We start from the raw sequence: 13,046 nt of genomic DNA, 5'->3' as shown, positions 1-13,046 counted from the left end.
AACCTGCATTTTTTTATCTCGACAGTTTCTTGGAAACATTGTTATTTTCCATCCTTGCTGGAGATGAAGAAATTTTTTTCAACCTAACAGTTTTGTGGGGCAGGAAATCAGTTCTACCCCTCCCTCAGCTCTATGCTGAACCATCTGATGGCAGAAGACAGAGATTACTAGATTTTAAAACCACAGTAGGCTCTATCTTGCTATCCAGTGGAGAATAAACCCTGACATTTCTTGCACTTCCTTGAAAGTTAAATTCCTGCAGCCAGTTCCTGAATTTGACAAGAGTTTTTTGGATGAGGTAAACCAAGTCTGTCAAGGTGTGCTGGTTTTGGCTAGGATAGAGTTATTTTCTTCATAGTACCTAGTATAGGGCTATGTTTTGGATTTGTGCTGAAAACAGTGTTGATAATACAGGGATGTTTTAGTTAACTGCTGAGCAGTGCTTACACAGCGTCAAGGCCTTTTCTGCTTCTCACACCACCCCACCAGTGAGTGGGCTGGGGGTGCACAAGAAGCTGAGAGGGGACACAGCTGGGATGGCTGACCCCAGCTCACCAAAGGGTTATCACATACTGTCATGGTATAACCCCAGTCGGCAACGAAGCACCACACAGCCACTCGCCCACCCTCCCCCCCTGCCCCAGTGGGATGGGGGAGAGAATTGGGGAAAAAAAAGTAAAACCTATGGGTTGAGATAAAGGCAGTTTAATAGGACAGCAGAGGAAGAGAAAATAATAACCATGATAAAAGAATATACAAAACAAGTGATGCACAATGCAATTGCTCACCACCTGCTGACCAATGCCCAGACAGTCCCCAAGCAGAGATCGCTGCTCCCTGGCCAGCTCCCCCCAGTTTATATACTGAGCATGATGTCACATGGTACGGAATAGCCCTTTGGTCAGTTTGGGTCAGCTGTTCTGGATGTGCCCCCTCCCAGTTTCTTGTGCACCTGGCAGAGCACAGGAAGCTGAAAAGTCCTTGACTAGTGTAAGCACTACCTAGCAACAGCTAAAACACCAGTGTGTTATCAGCATTATTCTCATACTAAATCCAAAACACAGCACTATGCCTGCTACTAGGAAGAAAATTAACTCTATCCCAGCCAAAACCAGGAGAGTATCCACCCCTTATTCTATACCATCTATGTCATGCCCAGGTCCTACCCTTTCCAATAAATTCCAATTAACCACCACCACTTTCCCTATCTTGATATATACACACAGATGTCATTCCCTTCCTCTATGGGCCATCCCTCTAAAATGTCCATTGAGTTCATTTAGTCCTTGACTTTGGGTTCCATCTGTCATAACAGTCTTTCAGGGCAGGAGAGATGGTGTGTGGTGTCTGATTGTTGCATGCTGAAGCCAGTTCTGGTTCCAACACTGCTGCACTTTGCTCAGTTTCATCAAAGTTAATTCTTCATTAATGTGGGTGATTCTTACTGTAATACCATTGATGTGGCATATAGCAACCATAAAAGAGATGACATACAGTATTGCATAGCAATTAACATAATGCAATTCAGTTCTTTGGCTATTTTCACCCAAAATCAAATCCTCTTGAGGTACACATCGGCCTTCCCCATCCTTTCGCATTACCCACCAGGGGCACCCAGGTCCCTGAGCAAAAGCAATCCCACAAATGGGTTTGCCTTTGCCTGAGGCAGGAGTAACCCAGACTGTCTTCCCCAGCATATTTCTTATGTGCACTACAGGAACTTTATCTCCTTCTACAGTACGTAAAAGTTTTGATTGGGCAGGGCCAGCTCGATTGGCAGATCCCCTAGTGTTGACTAACCAGGTGGCTTTTGCTAAATGTGTATCCCAATGTTTGAATGTCCCAGCACCCAGTGCTCTCAGGGTAGTCTTTAACAGTCCATTGTATCGTTCTATTTTCCCGGAGGCTGGTACATGGTAGGGGATGTGACATACCCACTCAATGCCATGCTCTTCGGCCCAGGTGTCTATGAGGTTGTTTTGGAAATGAGTCCCGTTGTCTGACTTGATTCTTTCTGGGGTGCCATGTCACCATAAGACTTGCTTTTCAAGGTCCAGGATGGTGTTCTGGGCAGTGGTATGGGGCACGGAATATGTTTCCAGCCATCTGGTGATTGCTTCCACCATGGTGAGCACACAGCACTTGCCTTGGCGGGTTTGTGGGACTATGATATAATCAATCTGCCAGGCCTCCCCATATTTATATTTCAGCCATCATCCTCCATACCAGAGAGGCTTTAATCGCTTGGCTTGCTTGATTGCAGCACGTTTCACATTCATGAGTAACCTGTGCAACAGTGTCCATGGTTAAGTCCACCCCTCGATCACGAGCCCATCTATACGTTGCATCTCTTCCTTGATGACCTGAGGTGTCATGGGCCCACCAAGCCATAAATAATTCACCCTTACATTGCCAGTCCAGATCCACCTGAGCCACTTCATTCTTAGCAGCCTGATCCACCTGATGGTTGTTTTGATGTTCTTCAGTGGTCTGACTCTTGGTTATGTGATGTACTTTTACAACCAGGTTCTCTACCTGGGCAGCAATATCTTGCCACAATGCAGCAGCCCAGGTGGGTTTGCCCATGCGCTGCCAGTTGCTCTGCTTCCATTGCTGCAACCACCCCCACAAGGCATTTGTCACCATCCATGAGTCAGTATAAAATACTGGCCACTTTTCTCATTCAGCAATATCTAAAGCCAGCTGGATGGCTTTCACCTCTGCAAACTGACTCGACTCCCCTTCTCCTTCAGCAGTTTCTGCGACTTGTTGTATAGGACTCCATACAGCAGCTTTCCACCTCCGATGCTTTCCCACAAGATGACAGAACCCATCAGTGAAGAGGGCATATTGCTTCTCATTTTCTGGCAGTTTATTACATAGAGGGGCCTCTTCAGCATGTGTCACCTCCTCCTCTGGCGATATTCAGAAATCTTTGCCTTCTGGCCAGTCCATGATCATTTCCAAGAGTCCTGGGTGACTGGGGTTTCCTATTCAAGCCCGCTGTGTGATTAGTGCAACCCACTTACTCCACATAGCATCAGTTGCATGATGTATAGAGGGAACCTTCCTTTTGAACATCCAGCCCAGCACCAGCAGTCGGGGTGCCAGCAGGAGCTGTGCTTCAGTACCAACCACTTCCAAAGCAGCTCAAACCCCTTCATATGCTGCCAATATCTCTTTTTCAGTTTTAGTATAGCAGGCCTTGAATCCTCTGTATCCCCAACTCCAAAACCCTAGGGGTCGACCTCAAGTCTCCCCTGGTGCTTTCTGCCAGAGGCTCCAGGTAGGGCCTTCTCCCTGGCTGAGGTGCAGAGCAAATTTTTTACATCCTGCTCTGCCCAGACTGGCCCAAGGGCTACTGCATGAACTATCTCCCATACAATTCATTCAAAGGCTTGCTCAGGGCCCCATTTGAAATTGTTCTTCTGGGTCACTTGATAGAGAGGGCTTAGGATCAGACTGTAATTTGGAATATGAATTCTCCAAAAACCCACAACGCCTAAGAATGCTTGTGTTTCCTTTTTGCTAGTTGGTGGGGACATAGCTGTTGTTTTTGTTGATCACATCCACTGGGATTTGATGGCATCCATCTTGCAATTTCATTCCTAAAAACTGGATCTCCTGTGCAGGTCCCTTGACCTTCCTCTGTTTTATGGCAAAACTGACTTTCAGAAGGATTTGGACTATTTTATTCCTCTTTTCAAAAACTTCTGCTGTATTGCCCTACAGGATGATGTCATCAATGTACTGCAGATGTTCTGGAGCTTCACCCTGTTCCAGTGCTGTCTAGATCAGTCCATGGCAAATGGTAGGGCTGTGTTTCCACCCCTGGGGCAGTCGGTTCCAAGTGTACTGGACACCCCTCCAAGTGAAAGCAAACTGTGGCCTGCACTCTGCTGCCAAAGGGATTGAGAAAAACTCATTTAGCAATATCAGTTGTGGCATACCACTTGGCTGCCTTTGACTCCAGTTCATATTGAAGTTCTAGCATGTCTGGCATGGCAGCACTCAGTGGTGGCATGACTTCGTTCAGGCCACAATAGTCTACTGTTAGCCTCCACTCTCCATTAGACTTTTGCACTGGCCATATGGGACTGTGAAAGGGTGAGCGAGTCTTGCTGATCACTCTTTGGCTCTCCAGTTGACAAATCAGCTTATGGATGGGAATCAGGGAGTCATGGTTGGTGCGATATTGCCACTGATGCGCTGTTGTTGTAGCAATCGGCACCTGTTGTTCTTTGACCCTCAGCAACCCCACAACAGAAGGGTACTTTGACAGATGGGGCAAGGTGGACAGCTGTTTAATTTCCTCCGTCTCCAAGGCAGCTATACCAAAAGCCCACCAGTACCCTTTTGGGTCCTTGAAATACCCTCTCCTGAGGTAGTCTATGCCAAGGATGCACGGAGCCTCTGGGCTCTGGCCAGTCACAATGGGGTGCTTCTGCCACTCATTCCCAGCTAGGCTCACTTCAGCTTCCAGTACAGTTAGCTGTTGGGATCCCCCTGTCACTCCAGAAATACAAATGGGTTCTGCCCCTCTATAGCTTGATGGCATTAGGGTACACTGTGCACCAGTGTCCACTAGAGCCTTATACTCCTGTGGGTCTGATGTGCCAGGCCATAGAATCCACACAGTCCAGTAAACCCGGTTGTCCCTTTCCTCCACCTGGCTGGAGGCAGGGTCCCTCTAATACTGGTCATAGTATTCGTTACTCACTTCTTGTACATATGAGTCAGGAATCCCTTCATTAAGATCAGAAGTAAGATCAGCTCTTCTATTCTGTCTGGGAAACTGCCCACTGGAAACTGGAGCAGCAGTTTTCCTGGAAGAATCCCTCTGTGTGATTGTTTTTCCTTGCAGTTCATGTACCCGTGCCTCTAAGGTCGAAGTAGGTTTTCCATCCCACTTCCTCATGTCCTCTCCGTGGTCATGCAGGTAAAACCACAGGGTGCCCCATGGTGTGTATCCCCTATATCCTCTCTCTTGAGCAGAAGAATGCTGACTCCTAATGGCTGAGATACTGGTCCATACAGGTAGGGAGTAGGACATATCCTCTTCGAGTTGCTGGAACTCCCAGGACAGTTTCTCTACAGCCGAGACAAGAGAGGAAGAGAGACTTTCTTCGTATTCTCAGAGTTGGCTACACACTTCATCCACTGTTGGTGCCTCTTCATCTTTGCAGGTCAGTATTGCCAAGAAGTTGGTATATGACACTGGTGTGTTCTGTATCACCTTCCGCCACATAGGTTGCATGCACTGGACTTCATCTGGATCTTTGGGTAACTGCTCATTGTTCAGGTCACTATAAATCACCTCTAGCGCGGCTAATTCCCTCAGGTACCAAATACTTCTCTCTATTGCGGTCCATTTGCCTGGGCGATATATAACATCTCCCTTGAAGGGTGTCCTGGTAAACCACGACAAAAGGATATCTTTCCTTCATGCCTGACAATAGTCGCTTCCAGAGGCTAAGGACTTGTGCTCCTTTTCCAATTGCTTTGTCAATACCCCCTTCCCTAGAAAGGGATCCCAGTTGTCTGGCTTCCTTACCCTCTAATTCCAGGCTACTGGCCCCATCATCCCAGCATCAGAGCAGCCAGGTGACAATGTGCTCACCTGGAGGACAGCTGAAATCTTTTTGCATATCTTGCAGCTCACTCAAGGATAAGGGTCAGGTGGTTTCTGTCTCATTTACAAGTCCTTCCTCTTCCTCCTCCTCTCCTTGTGATGACCCTGGTTTTTCATCATCCCTTTCTAAACAAGCTGACTTTCACTTCCAAGATTTTTTCTTGTGTACAGGGGCGACTGATACCAACACAGGTTGGTTCTCTGGTTCAGGTGCAGTGCCTGTCACCAGGGTTTGAGTAGCCACGGTGCCTGTCATGGGGGTCTGAGTAGCTGCAGTGCCTGTCACTGGGATTTAAGTAGTTGCAGTGCCTGTCGTGGGGATTGGAGTAACTGCAATATTCTTAAGTAGTTGTTTGACCCTAAAGCAAGACCTGACACACGTTCAGGAGACATAGCAACAGGAATGTGCTTGTTTGAACATCCCAAGGATATTCAAAATCCTCAAGAGCTATTGTAATTACGCTGGAGAAGAAGGGGGAGATGGAGGAAGGTGTCTCCCCCATAGGTTGGCTCTCCGAGGAGAAAAAGTAAAAAGTGTAATTATGAGTAATTTCTGATAGAGGGCTCCTCAAGTACAGAGGTGATGGCAATGCTGAGTACAAATACAAGACTGGTCTTATGACCAATAATTTTATCATACCATAAGCCAGTGGTACACAGTACAGCAAAGCGATAACCTTAATCCATCTCCCAGAGATAATAAACAGCACATAAATACTGACAAACAGTATATACGGTAAGTAAGGCGTTACATAACACAACTCTGAGAACAAATGCAAAAGCTCTGAGAACAAGTACATTAACATTGTGACCAGCAATTACTAAACTAACATAACAAATGCTTATAACAAATTTGTTTTAACACACTCTGGTCAGATGTGTCGTTATCTCAACCCTTTGAGCCCCACACTGGGTGCCAAAAAGGACTGTCATGGTTTAACCCCAGTCGGCAACGAAGCACCACACAGCCACTCACCCACCCTCCCCCCCTGCCCCAGTGGGATGGGGGAGAGAATTGGGGAAAAAAAAGTAAAACCTATGGGTTGAGATAAAGGCAGTTTAATAGGACAGCAGAGGAAGAGAAAATAATAACCATGATAAAAGAATATACAAAACAAGTGATGCACAATGCAATTGCTCACCACCTGCTGACCAATGCCCAGACAGTCCCCAAGCAGAGATCGCTGCTCCCTGGCCAGCTCCCCCCAGTTTATATACTGAGCATGATGTCACATGGTACGGAATAGCCCTTTGGTCAGTTTGGGTCAGCTGTTCTGGATGTGCCCCCTCCCAGTTTCTTGTGCACCTGGCAGAGCACAGGAAGCTGAAAAGTCCTTGACTAGTGTAAGCACTACCTAGCAACAGCTAAAACACCAGTGTGTTATCAGCATTATTCTCATACTAAATCCAAAACACAGCACCATGCCTGCTACTAGGAAGAAAATTAACTCCATCCCAGCCAAAACCAGGACATACACCATATGATGTCATGCTTAGCATATAAAGCTGAGGGAAGAAGAAGAAAGGGGGGGACACATTTGGAATGCCGGTGTTTGTCTTCCCAAGTAACCATTACACATGATGAAGCCCTGCTTTCCTGGAGATGGCTGAACACCTGCCTGCCAATGGGAAGTAGCGAATGAATTCCTTGTTTTGCTTTGCTTGTGCGCACAGCTTTTGCTTTACCTGTTAAACTGTCTTTATCTCAACCCACCAGTTTTCTCATTTTTACTCCTCCAATTCTCTCCCCCATCGCACCGCAGGGGAGCGAGTGAGCAGCTGTGCGGTGCTTGGGTGCTGGCTGGGGTTAAACCACGACACAAGGCCAGTAACTTGCATTAGTCTAAAGAGGATATTGCCAGCGTATCCAAAACACAGTATCTGCTGAAGCAGCATCCTGGAGAAGCACTACCTCTGGTAGTTGGCAGGTCTGCCTCGCCTGCTATGGGGGCTCAAAGACAGTCGAAGTGACATGGTAAAGCCATCTCTAGAGCCTGTTTCTAAAGCTGTCTTTCTAAAGCACTGCCATCCTCATGGCTCAGAATTTGCACCCTAAGGATGTTTTCTCAAAGGTGTGGGAACCCATTCACTTGACCTTTGGGTTATCTGCCAGCCTGAATGTTGCTCTGCAGTCAACATATGGCTGGCAAACCAGACCCAGCCCTTAGCACTTAATGCAGGCCATTGCCCAGCGCCACCACTTGCCTCTTTTCCTGACAGGTAGCAAGGCAAAGGTATGAGCGGTTTTGGAGAGCTGTGGTACACTCACTGCTGCTCTCCCCTGGGGGCCAGCAGCTTTGCCCTTGGCACATGACTACCCACAATCAGGTGATCAGGACTCCAGACATCTTTGCTATACCCGGGGAAAATCCCCAGTTACATGACCCAGTTGTATATGTTACATGTTAGAAGAGTCATGCATATGCATCTGTCACCTGATGGGAAGGGCTGCATCTTAGTCATAGGGGCAGGAGGCAGGCAACTTGATTGCCTCTGGGTGGCTTACTTAAGTGAAAAGGCTGGGCAGCAATGATGTAATGGATATTTTATCTATTGTACGCAGAATTTCATTTTTCAACCGATTGCCAAGTACGCTGTTCGGCACCCAGAGGTTTAAGAAACGCTTAAGCTCTAAGACAGAACAAATACTTTGTTGCTATTTTACTCACTCACTCCTGGCTAGAAAATGTAATTCCTTGGTTTGCTGGCACAGCATCCATTTGTTTAAAGTCTCCCACCCCTGGATGCATTCCCTTCTTATCTCTCCCATTCTAACAGGTCATTTCGCTGTGTGTACATGGCATCTCTCACACATTTTGACTTTTGTAGCTGAGCTTTCCTAATCAGCAATATGAAAGCCAACATATTCTAACTTCACATGATGTGACTGTGTTTCTGTGATACATGCCTCAGTTATACAACTCGGTGTCTGCTGCTGTTTGCTGGTGGTTTTCTGGAACAAATCAATCTCTCCAGTTTCAATATGTTCCAACAGATGCCACACATTAACCACTATTTTTATTCTCAGCCTGAGTTTCACCCCTCCAACCTTTCCCAAAATATTATGTTGCCAGTGTTAGTTACAGTTTGTTTCTGTCTGTAATTATTAAAGTCTCTTCCATGACAACCTGATAAAAGGTTGGCCACATTCCCACACTTATTAAGCTCTCAACTGATGCAAATTGTAACAAATATGCCAACCAGGCTGGAAGAGCTCTGCCTAGTTTGTTTTTACACAAATCTGTAACTGAGCTCTGCATGGTTATTTTCCTAGGAAGCAAACAATATAAATAACACAGAGCAAAACAAAATGTTGGCTCCTTTTGCCTCTTTCCATTCTATTTCCTTTCTATCCCACTAAGTGAATCAGATGTTCAGCATTAGACAGCCTATCCTTTGGTTACATACAGCTGCAGGCATTGGGTGGGACTCTGTGGCTGCAAATACCTAAGAGGAAACATAGAGAACAATGCCAATATACAAGCAGTGAGAGGCTCTGTGCAACATTATGTGATGCTACTGACCTCTTTTATGGGGCAGCTGGAAGACAGTTACCTTCTGAACATGTTAGTTGGATAACAGAAAAACAGATTAATGAAAGCCATTGTTAAAATCCACTTGGAAGCAGTCCAGCTGTAATCATCTCCTTTCTGCTGTTCCTTGAGCACTGGACAACTCATCACATGAGTATTTATGGCCTGGCGGCTGTTTGTGCACAGGTCTTAAGTCTGCTTTTAAGTCTGAGATCCTCCTATGTAGTCAAGTAAAATCACTAATGCTTTGACTCTAGTAAGGAGAGGAAGAGGAGAGAAAGAAAGGAAAAGACAGGGGCAACATGTTAGAGACAAGCGAGAGATACCAAGTTAAGGAAATTCTAAAACATTATCCATATCTCCTGCAATCTGGGCACAGGACAAGGCATCACACAGGCATGCTTGTGGTGGTTCAGGCAACAGAAAAATACCGGGTCTCCCAGGTAACAACCGTACACAGTGAGCAATCACAGCACTTTACACACTGCAAATCCATAGGCTGTAATTCATTCAGGCAAATGACTCAGCCACAATTGATTAATCAAATACTTACATCTCTTACACTCTCAATTAGCAAACTTAGTAAAACCATGATCAATGTGAAGATTGTTAGCAGCACAACACCCTCTCCCCCTCTGACACACTTCCCCATTTAACATCATTATTCTCATAAACTCTTGCTGACCTGTCAGTCATCTCTATCACTCAAGTTTTGATATTTCAAGGCAACTGTCTGAATGATTTGGATAATCATTAAAACTTGTATACATTGTTGCTGCTAGAGGTTTCTCCCATATTACGACCGGGTGCGATGGAAATGCCCAGAATAATAACCTCATCTTGCAGTACATGAGGAATAAACAGAGACTACCTGAACAATCCAACAGGCACCTCAGTTGCAAACTGCATGGAGACCTGCATAGCATGGCAGGACAGGAGGGGATGAAAAACAATCACCACATAAAATATTAGAATGACTCTAAACCAAATAGAGCCGGGTTACAGGTCTGCAAATCCTGTTTCCAAATTCTGAGATCTCTGCATTTTTGCTTGGATTTGAACTCGATGCCCAGGATAACAACTGCATATATAATGACAACAGTACTTAAAGGATTTGTTTTCCTGCCTGCAGTCTCCAGTGCTGGGGGTCACCCTTTTGCACGCCGCTGAATGAATGTGTCTGAATGAGCCTGCACAACAGCAAGAAGTTGCACTGCATGGCAGGTAGGTCATGCCCTGAGTAACATGCAGGTATCCCATTTCCTCCGTTACAATGAGTGCCTGGCCATCTCTGCCCATGGAGAACAGGGTCAGACGTGAGGCTGGGAAGAGCACAGTCCTACTTGGTCCCTTTGGATAAACAAGCCTCGACCTCAGCCAAATAGCTTAGGATTGGTAATAAAGAAGAACTTTGTTAGGCATTTGTCATGCTCGCACTGGCTGATGAATAGAGGCTGTGAGATGGCGTGGTGAAGGGAAGGTTGAGAAACAAAGCTGCCCAAACACCAGGGGAGGCCTGGAACTGTGCAAACAGCTACAGACAGACCTGGTTCATCACAAGAGGTCAAAACATAAGAAGGCAAAGCAAGATGCAGAAGACGCACCAGACACAACTAGACATCAGGGAGGAAAATACCCTGGTAGTCCAGTCCTGCACTCATCTTTTCCATGATAGCAGGACCCGGCCCCTGTCTGCCACCTAGCCAACTTCTAACCAGCCAGGGCCTTTCCCCCCCTGATTTTGGCTAATCTTTTCCAGTGGTTTTGCACCCTGGCTTTGCCTTCTGGTAACACTGACATTAGACATTAGAACAAATAATAATTAAAACAGACTGGCATTGAGTTTTGCTGTGAGAAGCATTTTTCCAGGTGTGTAATCTGCTTGCCAGTCACCCACAATTTTGTTTGGCAAAAAAGAGAGGGATTAAAAAATAAACACAGAGTAGTCAGATTTGCAATGGCTACCTGTTTCCTGTATATTATTTCTCCAAGAACTACAGAACATTGTTTGGAGTGATTCTGTGCACAGTATTTTCCACCAGCTGCCCATGGCCTGAAATGTCAGGGATCTTAATCAGGGTCAGAAGCCCCCTGACACAGCAGAACTACAGGCATGTTTAGGCACATGCCTGACTGTGTCTTGCTTATTTTGCAGATTGGCAATTTAAACGAAAGACAATACAAAAACCAGGCATTTGATTTGGATGTAACTACTTCAAACATTTCCAAAGCCACACTTGGGTGAGTCACAACACCTCCCAGTACCCAAAACCTTTAGATGTTTGTGTCTAAAAATGGAGTTGGGAGGTTTACCCTTCACAGTCAAGACTGATACAAGCCAACAGTGGTACAAACCAATTCTTCTAAAAGCAGTAACAGCTCAGCTGTGAATCACTGGAACGTAGTGACTAACCTCTGGTGGAAATTAGAACTTCTTGCCTTACCCACAATTTTCTTCCTTACCTCAGAAACACCAGGAACAAACTAAATCTGGTCTGTCTTAAATGTGCACCCAGAAGGAAGAAGAGCTAGAACGCTAATCTTTTATAGCAATAGCTTGAAAGGAAAGGCTCCGATTATCAGGTGAAAAATTACAATCTTTTTTATTGTCTCAGTTTCTGCTAATAAGTGAGTAGAATCACTTTTTGATCAGGCTTTTTAGACTAGCTTTTCTCCACTCTCTAAAACTACAGGATGTGCAAAAACACTGCAAACATTTTTTGCTCTGGTATACAACAAATGTACAGAGAAAAAAAGGCAAGAACAATGTACAGAATAGATCTGGATGACAGTCATTCCAAAGGCAAAATTATTACAGGCTATTATCTAGTTGTCTGGAGGAGCCGTGGACCAGCTGGCTGTGATGTTCTGCTCAAAGTTAAACACAGACAGGAAACCGCATGTCTGATACTGTAAAAATCGTTTGTCTTCCTGCCATGGCTAACCAGGCAAGCAACCCAAAGGGGCTGTTTTCATTTAAAAGAAACACTAATCCACAACAATAAAAAAGGAATGACAAAGCCTCAATTGCCTCCCTTCCCAACTGGAGTTAATGCTTGTGTTTGTGAATGAACTGGAAATATTACAAACTGAAGTTTTACATTAATTTTTATCTGTAGTTATTCACTTCCTACATGTGAATGCAGGGCACAGTTTTCATGAGTCACCTAGAGTGCTTACAGCACATGACCGAGAAGGAAAAGCTCCACTCTTCAGAGTGAAAGGAATTAGGGTGAAAAGACTGGGGTTTAATCTATGCTACAGCTTCTTTTAGGCTGCTCAGAAGTGTGTGGGGGGCTGCAGAGTTGATGGGAATGAAGGCACTTTGTGCTGAATTTATGGAAGGGTTTTCATAAACATACACACAGAAGACACACATTTGTCAGAGTGATTGTATTCAGCTACAAAGCTCCAGGAGAAACAGCTATAACATGACTAATTTATAACAAATTAGCCAAAATCCACAAGGGTGTGGTTCACTTTGTATCAAAACTCTAGACAGCCGACACAGCAAGATCTTGTACTGGAAACATGCTCTTTTCAATAAAATCAAGGCAATCTGTTAGAATTAGGTCCTGGGTCTACCACCTGTGCTCACATCAATACCAGTATTTACTCCAACTCCTTTAAAGCCCACCCAAGTAAGGGTTGGTCATACAACCATGGATCAGCAGCCAGGTTGCCTGGTTTCAAATCAAGCTTGGGGAGGGGAAGAAGAAGGGGGGAGGAGGTGGCATTGGATATGGACAGCCTGGGCCAAGGGAGGCAAAGACTTTCTAGCTTGCTCTTGGCTAATGTGGTGTGGTTTTGCAACCTAAACTAGTTAGCCTTCTTGGAGGGCTGGGAAATGACAGCTAGAAGCAACTCACATAGCTGTCCCG

General features: G+C 45.4%; 1 protein-coding gene across 1 annotated transcript in view; it reads right to left on the bottom strand.

Annotated features, from left to right (window-relative positions):
- The window catches only part of TGFBR2 (transforming growth factor beta receptor 2), a 66,842-nt gene that overhangs the window by 22,053 nt on the left and 31,743 nt on the right, over nt 1-13,046 (bottom strand). The window lies entirely within an intron of this gene.

This window comes from Pelecanus crispus, chromosome 2 (genome assembly GCF_030463565.1).
Source record: "Pelecanus crispus isolate bPelCri1 chromosome 2, bPelCri1.pri, whole genome shotgun sequence".
Lineage (NCBI taxonomy): Eukaryota > Metazoa > Chordata > Aves > Pelecaniformes > Pelecanidae > Pelecanus > Pelecanus crispus.
This window is presented reverse-complemented; position numbering and strand designations above follow the sequence as displayed.